The sequence below is a fragment of the Mustela putorius genome, unplaced genomic scaffold (genome assembly GCF_011764305.1).
Source record: "Mustela putorius furo isolate JIRA1106 unplaced genomic scaffold, ASM1176430v1.1 tig00003870_pilon_pilon_pilon, whole genome shotgun sequence".
In the NCBI taxonomy this organism is placed as follows: Eukaryota; Metazoa; Chordata; class Mammalia; order Carnivora; family Mustelidae; genus Mustela; species Mustela putorius.
In genome coordinates this window covers 10,383,616-10,395,637 of record NW_025422022.1, presented here as the reverse complement: position 1 = coordinate 10,395,637, position 12,022 = coordinate 10,383,616, and the positions used below count along the sequence as shown (strand labels likewise).

The 12,022-nt window shown below is 50.6% G+C and overlaps 1 protein-coding gene across 10 annotated transcripts in view; it reads right to left on the bottom strand.

Annotated features, from left to right (window-relative positions):
• Nucleotides 1-12,022, bottom strand: part of PHACTR1 (phosphatase and actin regulator 1) — a 550,281-nt gene that overhangs the window by 25,619 nt on the left and 512,640 nt on the right. The gene's annotated exons all lie outside the window — the stretch shown is intronic.

Below are 12,022 nucleotides of genomic sequence, written 5' to 3'. Positions count from 1 at the left end.
AAGCCAATTTGGAAGCACTAGGCTAGCTTTCGAGGCAGAATTCCATGCAACACAATTCTCTTCCACCTGGAGATTGAAAGATGCTTTGAGCGTTTCTCACGATGATTTAACTCCGTTTATTTATTGCCTCCTGGTAAGCTTACAAATGGCTTGGAGAGATCTTTTCCTGGATAACAGTATGATAGAAATGACACATCCTTTGGTTTTAAGGGGATCAAAAGATTGAAGGTGAAAAAAAGAACACATCGCAGGAAAAGTGCTTTGACAACTCAAGTTTGAGTTGTTCCAGTTAACATGCTGGTTTCGGACAAAAAGACTCTGAGTCAAATGTTTGGATGATTCAATGTTTACGTTATCCCTGCTCAGCCCCTATCTTTTGGGACTATTTTAAAGGGAAAAAATGGGCAGATCAATAGTCTAAAAGAGATTCAAACCAATTAAAAAAAAAAAGTGCTTGGGGCGCCTGGGTGGCTCAGTGGGTTAAGCCACTGCCTTCGGCTCAGCTCATGATCTCAGGGTCCTGGGATCGAGTCCCGCATCGTGCTCTCTGCTCAGCGGGGAGCCTGCTTCCTCCTCTCTCTCTCTCTGCCTGCCTCTCAGTGTACTTGTAATTTCTCTCTGTCAAATAAATAAATAAAATCTTTAAAAAAAAAAAAAAGTGCTCCAGAAGGACCCACCCTTTTCCCCACAGAACTCGCTCTTAGCATCTCTTTCCCAGAGTAAACCTGACAACAATGAGTATGCCTTGACGAGCTTGTCTTAGTTCTTGTAGAGGGATGATTATCCAGCTGCATTTTAAAAAATATTTTATTTATTTATTTGACAGAGAGAGACAGAATCACAAGTAGCAGAGAGGCAGAGAGAAGCAGGCTCCCCGCTGAGCAGAGAGCCCAATGTGGGGCTCGGTCCCAGGGACCCTGAGAGCATGACCAGAACCGAAGGCAGACGCTTAACGGACTGAGCCACCCAGGTGCCCCTCTCCAGCTACATTTTAAGTGGCCCTTAGTACAGGACCATGTACATAGCAGGTGCTTAGTCAGTACTTAAGACAGACTCAATCTGTTGGGAGCTGAGATTCCACGATCTCCATTAGTGACGTGTGACTCTAGGAAGCTGACCTTGTACCCACAGAAAACAAGCTTGTTCAGCTCAAGGCCCACTGCTCCCTTCCACGATCTCCTGTTTCTGCTTAAGTCATTTTTTTCTTTACATGGAGGGGGTGTTTATCTGGGGTCTCTTTTTTCCTCTAACTGCGATTCTTCTGATTTTGGTGAGTTGCTTTACTGAGCCGGACCTCTGCAGCAATTCATTCACTGAGGCACACAGGGACACTCGCCCCAGCACAGAGGGGGTAAGACCCTTCGTATGTCCCCTCCCCTCAAGGAGACCATGCTCTCTTCCTTCTAACTGCCAACTGGCTGCCTCCTTCCTTCTGTTTTGTTTTGCACACTTGAAAACTGTATATACTTAAAAGGTACAGCCTGAGGTTTTGATAGACACATACCTTGTGAAAGGATTATCTCCAACTAATTAACACGTCCAGCACCTCCCCTCACAAGGCACCGTTTTTTCGGTGCGTGCTGAGATCACGCGAGATCAGCTCTCTGGGGTCAGGACGGTATCTAACGTGTTACTATCAACTCGAGTCACCACCCCGTTCCTCGTGTGCCAGAACTTAGTCATCTTTTGACTGAAAGTTTGTGCCTTTTGAGTGATTCCTCTCCTTTGCCCCCTACTCCCCAGCTTCTGGTAATTGCCATTCTACTCTCTGCCACTCGGAGTTGGATTGTTTTTGATTTTTAAGATTTGGGCCCCTGGGTGGCTTGGCTGGTTGAGCATCCTACTCTTGATTTTGGCTCAGGTCGTGATCTTGGGGTCATGGGATCGAGCCCCACATCTGCACTGGGTGGGAGCCTGTCTAAGGTTTTCTCTCTTCCTCTCTCTCTGTCCCCCAAACCCTGCTCAGGCTCTCTCTCTTTAAAAAAAGAGAGAGAGAGAGAGAGAGAGATTCCACTTACGAGTGAGTTCATGCAGTATTTGTCTTCCCATGTCTGGCTTATTTCACTTGGCAGAACGTCTTCCAGGTTCAACTATGGTGTTGTAAATGGAAGGATTTCCTTTTTTTTTTTTTCTTTTTCAAAGGCCAAACAATATTGCACTGAATGTATATTCCACAATTTCTGAGAAGTCTTTTAATCACATCTGTTTCAGATATGATGGTCCCCTTTTTAAAAAATACATTTTTTAAAGATTTTATTTTATTTTGTTCATTTGACAGAGATCACAAGTAGGCAGAGAGGCAGGCAGAGAGAGAGGAGGAAGCAGGCTCCCTGCTGAGCAGAGAGCCCGATGTGGGGCTGGATCCCAGGACCCTGAGATCATGACCTGAGCTGTAGGCAGAGGCTTTAACCCACTGAGCCACCCAGGCGCCCCTGTGATGGTCCCTTTTATATGACTGGGGCCATGACCAGAACAACCATCCAATACAGAAGGCCCGCGACAGATGCTGGCTCCGTGTAGCTGTGGCTAAGCCACTGTGCTCATCAAATAGTCCAGCTGCTCCTTCTCCTTTTCTAGCCTCTCCTGAAGCTGGATTGGGGTCAGGAGCTGAGTTCTGATCAGTGGCTCATGAGCGGAAGCAACGTGTGTATCTCTTCTCTCCCCTCTTCCCTTGCTGTGGAGATGCCGGAGCCGTGTGTTCCAGAAGCGTGTGATGGCTACATGATGGAGAGGCCGTCTGATCTGCATTAGGCTTTCCTCCGTGAAAAATAAACCATTACTGCCTCAAGCCATTAAGATTTAGGATTCACCTGTTAGTGAATAGCCTTACTTATTCTGAGTAGTAAGAGTCTCGTATAATCTAACACTCAAATTCACAGCGAGAGGGAAGCAACCAGTGTTTACTATCTACTATAAGTGGGAGAATTACTCATCTAGAGCGCTTGATGACCTTGAGTGGGAGCCCATCTTACTGTGGAAACTGAGGCTGGACAGGAACACACTCAGTCAATGGAGGACAGAGCTTTCAATCTAAGGTTCACAGGCTTCGAAGGCTGGAGTGCTCTGTCTACAAGACCCCTGCTTCCCAAACAGCAGTGTGTATCAGAATCACACTTGTTAAAATGAAGGTTCCTGGGTCCCATCCTCAGAAGTTCTGATTCAGAGTCTCGGCGGGGCCTGGAAATATGCATTTCAGCAGGTTCTCAAGTGATGCTCATGCTGCTGACCTACGGACCACACAGTAGGAACCCCCGCGCCCTCCCCACTGGATGCCCTTGCTTCTCACATTTCATCAGGCAGGAGCGTCTCCAGACGCAACCCTCTGTGTCAAATGTTGTAGCTCTTCCTATTGCTTGGGCAGTGCTACTGAAATGCAAGAAAAAGCCCAGTTAAGCCCAAGATGGAAGACAATCTCCTATCCCTTCTTCCCTCCATGGTTTACCTCTCCCTCTGCAGGACATGCGCACACACAAGGCGGAGCCCCTGGTCTAGCACTCTGCCGCTGCCCCACACAATCCTTGTCCAACCACAGGCCCTTGGGATGGATAATCTGTTCACCATAAAAACAAAACCAAATGAAACTTTTTTCTCGGCTTGTTTGCTTCAGATAGGGAAGTCTGTCTGGGATTTGGATGTGTCTTTTTCTCTTTGCTCCCTATCGTTTCTAGGGTTATTTGTTTCTTCCTCTACAAGAAGGGACCCCAAAAGCAGCCCCCTTGCTGGGTGGAGGTGAAGATGGCCAGCTGAGGTCCTGAGGGGGAAAGTGTGTTATCCCCAGAAAGGCCTCTGGAGTCTTAGATGATCTTATGTCAGGGACCATTGCCCTGACTGGTCGTCTCTCCATGGAGACAGGCTGAGTCTTCTCTTACTTAGCCAAATAGCCCAAGAAACAGGGCCTTTCTTTCTGCTATCTGCTAAAACCAACAACAAACAAGAATAATCCTTGCAGATTACCTCCCTAACAATCAGGACAAGAACCACTGAAGAACTAAAAGGGCGTTTAACAACTTAAAATGTAGCCTGACACGGAGCAGCTTAGAAGATCGACTCATTCTCTGCTTCTTCTGTAGGGGAAAGCAGTGGCCCCCTTCTCCAGCCCAGCGCCCCAGATTTTGAAACGTGGCTGGAATAAGCAGCTGTTCAAAAAAATCTTCGGAACAAAAAACAAAGTAAGACTCCTCAACCTCCACGATGGTCCCTTTTTCCTTTTTGAATCCTTCGCAAGTTTTAAACACAGATTCTGTTTTTGCAGAGGAGAAAACAGCTCTTTTGTCCCCCACGCTTACTCTATCACCGAGAAACACACGGGCAGCCGGGACGGCTGCAGGTCACACACCCGCAGCACTGGGGCAGCTGGCGAGATGTGGCTTTGTTCCCCGACAGCCCACGCAAGGCTTGCAAACCACGATGCCTTGCTTCCTGAACGTGCATACGTGCACGCACACTCCCCCGCGCACCACGCGCACCTCGTGCACCCCGTGCGCATGGTCAGGGCTCCAAAACTCCGTCTGGGCGACTCTGCCTTCACCACATTTCTTAAAGCTGGAGGCGGGGGGGGGGGGAGGGTGAGAGCAGGGGCCCCTGCATCCTTGCAATGCGTGGCGACAGGTCAGGGGCCTCGGGTCCCATGATGGGTGTGGCTCAAGCCCCAAGGCCACAACCTCCATCCCTGAGCTCTTGAAGTTGCATGCCCCCGTCTCTGCCCAAGAAGCCTCCGTCAAACCTCCCCAGGACAGCCTTCACAGCTTTCACTAACAACAAAATGCGAAATGGGGTTGCCCCTTTTCCATCAGACCGTCCTGTAGCCCCGACTCAGCACCTTTCACGAGATGTCAGCCTTTCTTTTAAAAAGGCTTTTAAAAAGGATTTTCTATTTTGTGCTGCGAGTTAATGGGAGATGTCAAGCATCTGAGCGACTGGACGGGTCTATGCGTTTGCTATGCAAATGCCACACAAAGAACCACGTCCACTTAGTGTCAGTGTGGCGACTCGTACCCCATTGCAGTTTGCTTTAGGGGTGGTCTTGGAATGCACAGAGAAAGCCCACTAGCCCAGCCACAAAGCCCGGCTGGGAAGCTGCAGTCTCATGCGCTCCCTCCCGGGTTCCCTCCGGGCTGGGCTCTGTGCCAGCACCACCACTGCCGCTGCCAAGGCCAAGATGCAAGGGATGACCATGCTGGAGCTGGCTGCAAGGGCCAGATCCACAAGGAAGCTCCTACACTGCTCTCAGGTCTGTTTCCCTCCCTCTCTTGTTGGCGTGGTGACTCTCAGTGGCTCGTGTCCAGAGCTACGAAGGCAAAGTTGAACCGAATTTATAGACCTCTGAGTGTTATCCTTATTTTTGGGGGTGTGCTTTTCCAGCAGCAGCAATTACCTGGCCTGGGGAGATGCTGGCTCCCACTTAGCATGGGTCCTTAGATTTTGGTGGGGGGAGGGGAGGAGATGCCGTGGGCCACCTTGGAAGGAGGTGCTAGTGCATCAGACTTAGGGTAGCGATTTTCCCGAATCATAAGCAGCACTCAAGCTACAGTTAGAAGCCAGAATTATTGTCTTTTATCGCTTGTGCCGTGATCATAAAAAATGGATTTCAATTTTCTGCCTTGAACCGGACCTAATCCTCAGTACATATGACTTTATATTCTGCTTATGGTGACTTCAGTTGTGAAGCACTTGGCAGCATAAAATACGGATCTAGCCTACTCTTTCTCTCCACCACGTTATGACATTCTGCATAAGCACGAATCACATCCCAGGTTCCAGGGGGATGGGCAGGACTGACGTTTTCCCAGTGGCCCCATCTGGTTCGCTGCCTCCTGCCCCCACAAAGACAACGGCTTGCTAAGTGATGGGAAGAAACCGTCCCTGATGAGGGGGAGAGGCAGAATTTTCGTACTTGTCCAAGGAGGGTCCTACTTCTGATCTGGACATGCCACTTAACGCTGGTTTTCATGTCTGAAATGTATGTTCAAACTATCAAGGACCGGCAGGTGCTTTAATCTGAGATCCTCCTGATTCCTAGACTCACGGACACTGAGGAAAAGCAGCAGCCGCGGGCAGCCCAGTCCAAAGTCAAGTGGCCGTCTGCAGTCCTCTGCCTGAATTCCTGAGACCATGCGCTCCTTTATAGGAACGTGGTAGATTGCTTTAATGATTAATCCACATAAATAGCTACATTCAAATGAATTTGGATTCTGTAAGAGGTTAATCCAAATTGCTACAGGTAGACACATGCAGCACTCTCACGTTTATTTATTTACTTATTTTTAAAGATTTTACTTATTCATTTGCAAGAGAGCGAGCACGAGCGAACACACGCACAAGCAGAGGGGAGGGGTAGAGGGAGAAGCAGGCTGCCTGCTGAGTGCAGAGCCGGACACTGGGGTTCCATCCCAGGACTCTGAGATCGTGGCACACGATCTTAACTGAAGGCAGACACTTAACTGAGTCACCCAGGCGCCCCCCCAATATTTATGTTTACAATATCCAGTAATCCTCCTTTCTCAGCTCTCTCCCCAAGATCTCCATGCACCCCCCCCCCCCCGAGAATGTAGGGCTACAGTCCACAGAAGCGAAATGATAGCTTCCAGGTCTTAGATCAAAACCAGGCACCCAGGCTGTGATGTGGTCCTTGGGCTGAATTTAGTCCATAAATATATTCTGCTTGCTCTGTGCCATGTTTTACAAATTTGGAACTTTTGCTTAAAAAAAAAAAAAAAAGTCCAGATTTTTTTTCAGAGGATCTGAAAAACTAGTCCTTCATGTCTGCAAAACAACAGGCGCCTACGTGGAACAGCACCAGTGCCTTTAGATAAGTAGATAAGGGTGGACTTCCCACACTGCTCCGGTTCCCAGCACTCTCTGTTCACAATCTTAGAAACGCCTGCCTCACTTCTGTTCACTATCTGGCTGGCCCCGACATACCTTTGAGGTTCTGGCCCTTTTCCTAGTTCGACCCACTTTGCATCTCCCCAGATGCTATGGGCTGAGTCATGTCTCCCCAAAACTCGTATGTCCAAGCCCTAACCCCAGGAGCTCAGACTGTGACCTGATCTAGAGACAGGGTCTTTGTAGAGATAAGCAAGTTCACACAAGACTGATATGGGGGCCCTCATGGATATGACCACTCTCCTTATGGAAAGGGGGATCTTTGACGCTCCCAGGGAGAAGCACAGATGAAGGGCAGATTGGGGCAAAGTGTCCACAAGCCAAGGAATGCCAGCAGACGCCCAGCAGCTAGAGCAAAGGCATGGCACAGATGCCCGTTCACGGCCCTCAGAAGGAACCAAGCCCGCAGACACCTTGGTCTTGTCATCTAGCGGCCAGAACCGGGAGGCAGTCAGCTTCTGTGGTCTAAGCCGGTCAGTCTCTGGTGTGTGGTTACGGTTGCCCCAGGAAAGCAAAATTCCAAGTAGCTTAAATTAAGTATCCTCCTTTGATTGGTTGGGGTCGAATCATGGGCGCGTAGACTGAACCCCGGGATGTGTCTGGTGCAGAGAGAGGACATCACAAGGAAAGACATCCTTCCCCAAGCCGAGCAAGGCTTCCAAGAGCTTCCCCACAGAGATTCTCCAATTACAGGTCAGGGCATGCTCTCTCTAGCTCGGAGGGTGTGGAGGAAGACTGGTCAATCCCGACTGCAAAGAAGATGGGGGCGGGGTGGGGGGGAGGCTGATAGTGAAAGTGAGAACAGGTGTGTTCAGGGAACGAGTGTGTCAGGGAAGCACACGGCCTCAGTTCTCACGCCTGTGTGTGTCTAGATTACATGCTCCCTCATGCGCTACGAGGCGCCTGCCGTTTGATTTTCCTTCCCAGGCTTCTGCTCCCCTGTCTGATCTGAACGTTCTGGAGGGCACTGGAGGGCCCGGAGGAGAGGGTCTTGGTGGGAGAGGGCAGAGCTGGCTAGGTCTGGAAAGCTGGCTGCTCCCCAGGGAAAGGCCTAAGTGCACAGGCCATGTTCTGGCATCTTAGCTGCTCCCTTTAAAACAAGCAGTCCTGGGCGCCTGGGTGGCTCAGTGGGTTGAGTCGCTGCCTTCAGCTCAGGTTGTGATCCCTGGGTCCTGGGATGGAGTCCCGCATCGGGCTCTCTGCTCAGCAGGGAGCCTGCTTCCACCCCCCCCCCCCGCCCTGCCTGCTTCTCTGCCTACTTGTGACCTCTCTCACTGTCAAATAAATAAATAAAATCTTCAAACAAACAAAGAAGCAGTCCTAGTGACTCACAGGACAATTGACCTAGAGGGTGTCTGGGAGATGATAGCTCTCTATTTTGGGGCATCACGCTTCTCGTCAGTCCCTGAGAGTCCCATTCCCAGGCGCCCTGTGCTCTAGCCTTTGGAGACAATTTCACTTTCTGGGACGGTCCGAGCCCCAGGCTGCAAAGTAGAGAAGGGGCAGAGGGCAGATCAGGCTGACCACTCCTAGGGTTCAGGTTGAAGGGCCCGGAGAGGAGACCCAGAGGGGAAGCAGTGGGGTCTTGCACTCGGGGGGACTCCCGAGATGGGGGGGTGAGAGACTGCCCTGAGCTTGTACACTTCCACGGCCCCGAGGTCACCAGAGATGAAAAGTCCTCCTCATCTAGCTTGAGAGGGGCCCTTAGATCTGTGGGCTGCACGCTTTTTGAGAAGTCCATCAAGAAAATCTAGGCAGTCACCCCCCACCTCCCCCATTCCCCTACCCTCTTTCTTTTAGCTACCTCCTAGGGCCCTTGCTTTCCTACACCATGTGGGCGGTAATACACATGGGCAATCAGCTTAAGAAGAATGATACAGAATAAATTTAAAAATAGACATTCTGTTACCTTTCTCCCCCAACCCCCGCCGTCCAGTGGATGGGCTCGCTCACCCTTGGTTCTCTGCACCCACCCTGAGTCTGTATACATAAGGCGCAAAGCAATGTGTACCCAGGTGACCATGTTCATGTCTCAAGGGCAGCCGGCATTTCTCATCTGGCAACTGACGGAAACAGTTATTTACTGTCAAAACATCCAGATGACTCACTGATTGAGGTTTTGGACAGTGTGCCTGATGGCATCAATGAGAACATATTTCTGGAAGCACCATGTGTGTGCATTCTTATGGAGAAACTCTGCCTTAATGCTTGACATTGTTTTACTGGGCACTTCTGCTTCTCACCCCCCGAGCTGGGATTATTCTTGGAATGTTGCATTGTTTGGAAAGCTGCATTGGGCTTTTTTTTATACTATTAAAACTGCCAGGCTAAAATTATGTTTTGTGTCTTACTTGTCATTCCTGGAACACAGCAGACTTCGCTGCATGCTTTTTCAAAGCATGTAAGATTTCCAGCACGATTATCCGACCTCCGAGAGCCAAAGAATGCCACAGCCCTGTAGCCTCAAACTCTAACGCAGATTCCTACATTCTATTAGCTACTATTTTTTGGTAATAAAGCTCACCGATAGCACAAGGTCATCAGATGACCTAATCTAATCCCCTCAGGTTGGGAAGTGAAGGCCCAGGGCTGGTGCATGCTCGGGAACACGCAGAACCAGAGCGAGAACCCAAGTTTCCTACCCCATGACCAGCCCTGCACCATCATCTTCTGCTTCTCACATGTCCCCTCCGTGTGGCCCTGACTTCAGGATAATGAGTGGCTGCGAGCATAGAGCTAGGCTCTCATTCCAAAGAGAATCGTCCTGAAAACTCCTTGGGTGTGATCAATGGCTGCATTATCTCAAAGAAGACCTTGAAGACTTGAAGACGGGGACTTGGCCCGCCCATCTGACTCACTGAGATCTGTACTATCTGGACAACCCGCTAAACACTTCGACATCCTCTCTTTCAGACCCACTTTCTACAGTCCGGCTGGAGACGTCTGGGGTCTGGCCCTGAGGGAGTAAACTCTCTAGCTGGAAGACTGAACAAAGACAAGGGGAATTCGGACCAAGGATGTAAGCCAGCTCAAACGCCTTGAATGTGCCCAACACGGCCCTCTCGACACCCCTCCTTCTCCCCCAGGCCATGACCGGGGTGCAAGAGATTTGGGAACAGTAACCAGTAGATTTTTGGAATTTTCCAAGCAGAGTTGAAGGTTGTTAGAAGAGGAAGGGTTGAGATGAGGCTTCAAACGTGGAGAGTTTCTTCCGGCGCGTGCATGGTCTATCTCTTCCCACCTGCGGTCTTGTCCCCGCCACTGCCAGCCAGTCGTGGCGGCACTATGGGAATGGGGGTTCAGGCGTGAGAAGCTGGGTACCATCTCCCTTTCAGGAGTCTGTCCTGGGACATCAGTGGCCTGTTTTGTCAGTTACCTCCAGGTGGAACAGCTCTACAACGGATTAGCCAGGAGGCCAGTCCGAGCCTGCTTTCTGCATGTCCCGTCTTTCCGTCTCTCCCCATGGACCCCACTCCCTCAGCTCACTTCCCACAGAGAATTCTTCCATTTCGCCCTCACATACTTGGGGCTCTGCTTGTTCTATAGCAAAGCTGGGAAAGCAGGAATGAAGGGGAGAGAAGCCTGACCAAGGGTGCGGGGAGCTGCACTTGGAGAAGATGGCTGGGGTCAAGGAGCGGCTCCTTCTCTTTTCCCTCACCCCCTAAAAGACAGCCCTTTTTGTGTCAGGTTTAAAACTGAGCAGGCAGGTTCTAGAAGCAGCCCAAAGCTATACCCACCCAGCCCGTGCCCAGAAAGGAGATCGGGTCTGATCCTGGGAGAGGAGGGTCACTATCTCCGAGAGGCATGGCAATAGTGATGCGGCTCTGAGTCCTGGTTGGAGGAAGAGGACGGGACCGCGGGGAAGAGCTGCGGGACAGACTTGGCCCATAGAAGGAAGAGTGCTTAACCGCCCAACAATGGGACAGGCTCTCCAGGACGCTGCTTAAGTAGCCGTCACCATAGTAATAAGAGAGATATGGATCACTGAAGTGTGGACATGTCACCATGTCCCATGAGTGTGTGTGTGTGCGTGTGCAACAGGAGGGTAGAGATCGTTGTTCTAGGGCTCTAAAGTCTGCATAACACGAGATCTAATCATCCGTTTGTGCTGAACGTTTACACTGGCTGGTACCATCAAAACAGCGTCCTCCAGGACAAAACCAAGTTAACTGAGGGACAGAAGGGGCCCCTTGGTGAGGGTCTAAGTCGGGGGGAGGGGAGGACACCAGGACGCTGCTGGACGCCATCTACACCTCTGGGAGCTCTCTAGGCACGACGTTCGTCACCTGTACTTGGGAAGATAATGAAAGCCCCTGCCTGGGGTTGCTGGGAGGGTAATGGAGTGGTTACTATGGACTGGGGATGGCTTGAAATGCTTTTCCTTATGTTTCTGAATCCTTACAACTCCCATTTTACAAATGCGGAAGCAGAGGCAGAGAGAACAAGTGACTTACTCGAGGCTGTCCCACTAAAAAGAGGCAGAGAGCAGCTCCAAACCTTGTCACAGTGCCTGGCACCAAGGACGGGCTCCTTGTGACCGCGGTTAGACCAGAGGGGAGGGGGCGTAACACAGTTGGTCAGGAGGGGGCGCTCCAGAGTCATTTGGCGCAGCAGGAAGGCGGTCACTACAGGGCTCTACACCCGGGGTCCTCCTCTGTGAAATGGGCACACGAATGCCCATTTCACAGGGAGGCTCCAAGAGGAAATGATCTAATACATGTAAAATTTTGGAAGAATGGCAGGCAAAGGGTAAGTGCTCCGCGAATGTTGGCTAATGCCACCCACACGTGCCTGAGGTTCGAAACACATGCATCCGGTGTCCAATGCGTTCATAGGACACCATGCCCGAAGCCGGTCTGTCCTAACTGCACATAAAGCCAACCACTCAGGAAGGCTCACAGGGTGCTGACAAGGCACGATCCCCATAGGCCTCATCCGGTCACACAGCACAGCGGACATCATGCTTCTCTGACGGCAATGAACTTCACCAAACCACAACGCCCGTGTATATGTGGGTCATCCTGGCCACTGCTTTTTTCCAGGTGGTTATTCTCCCCGGAAACCTGCCCTTTGGCTTCTCCCAGAGCTTTTATTCAAGGAAAACTTCCAAGATGTGGCTGCGTGAAGGGGAAGGGAC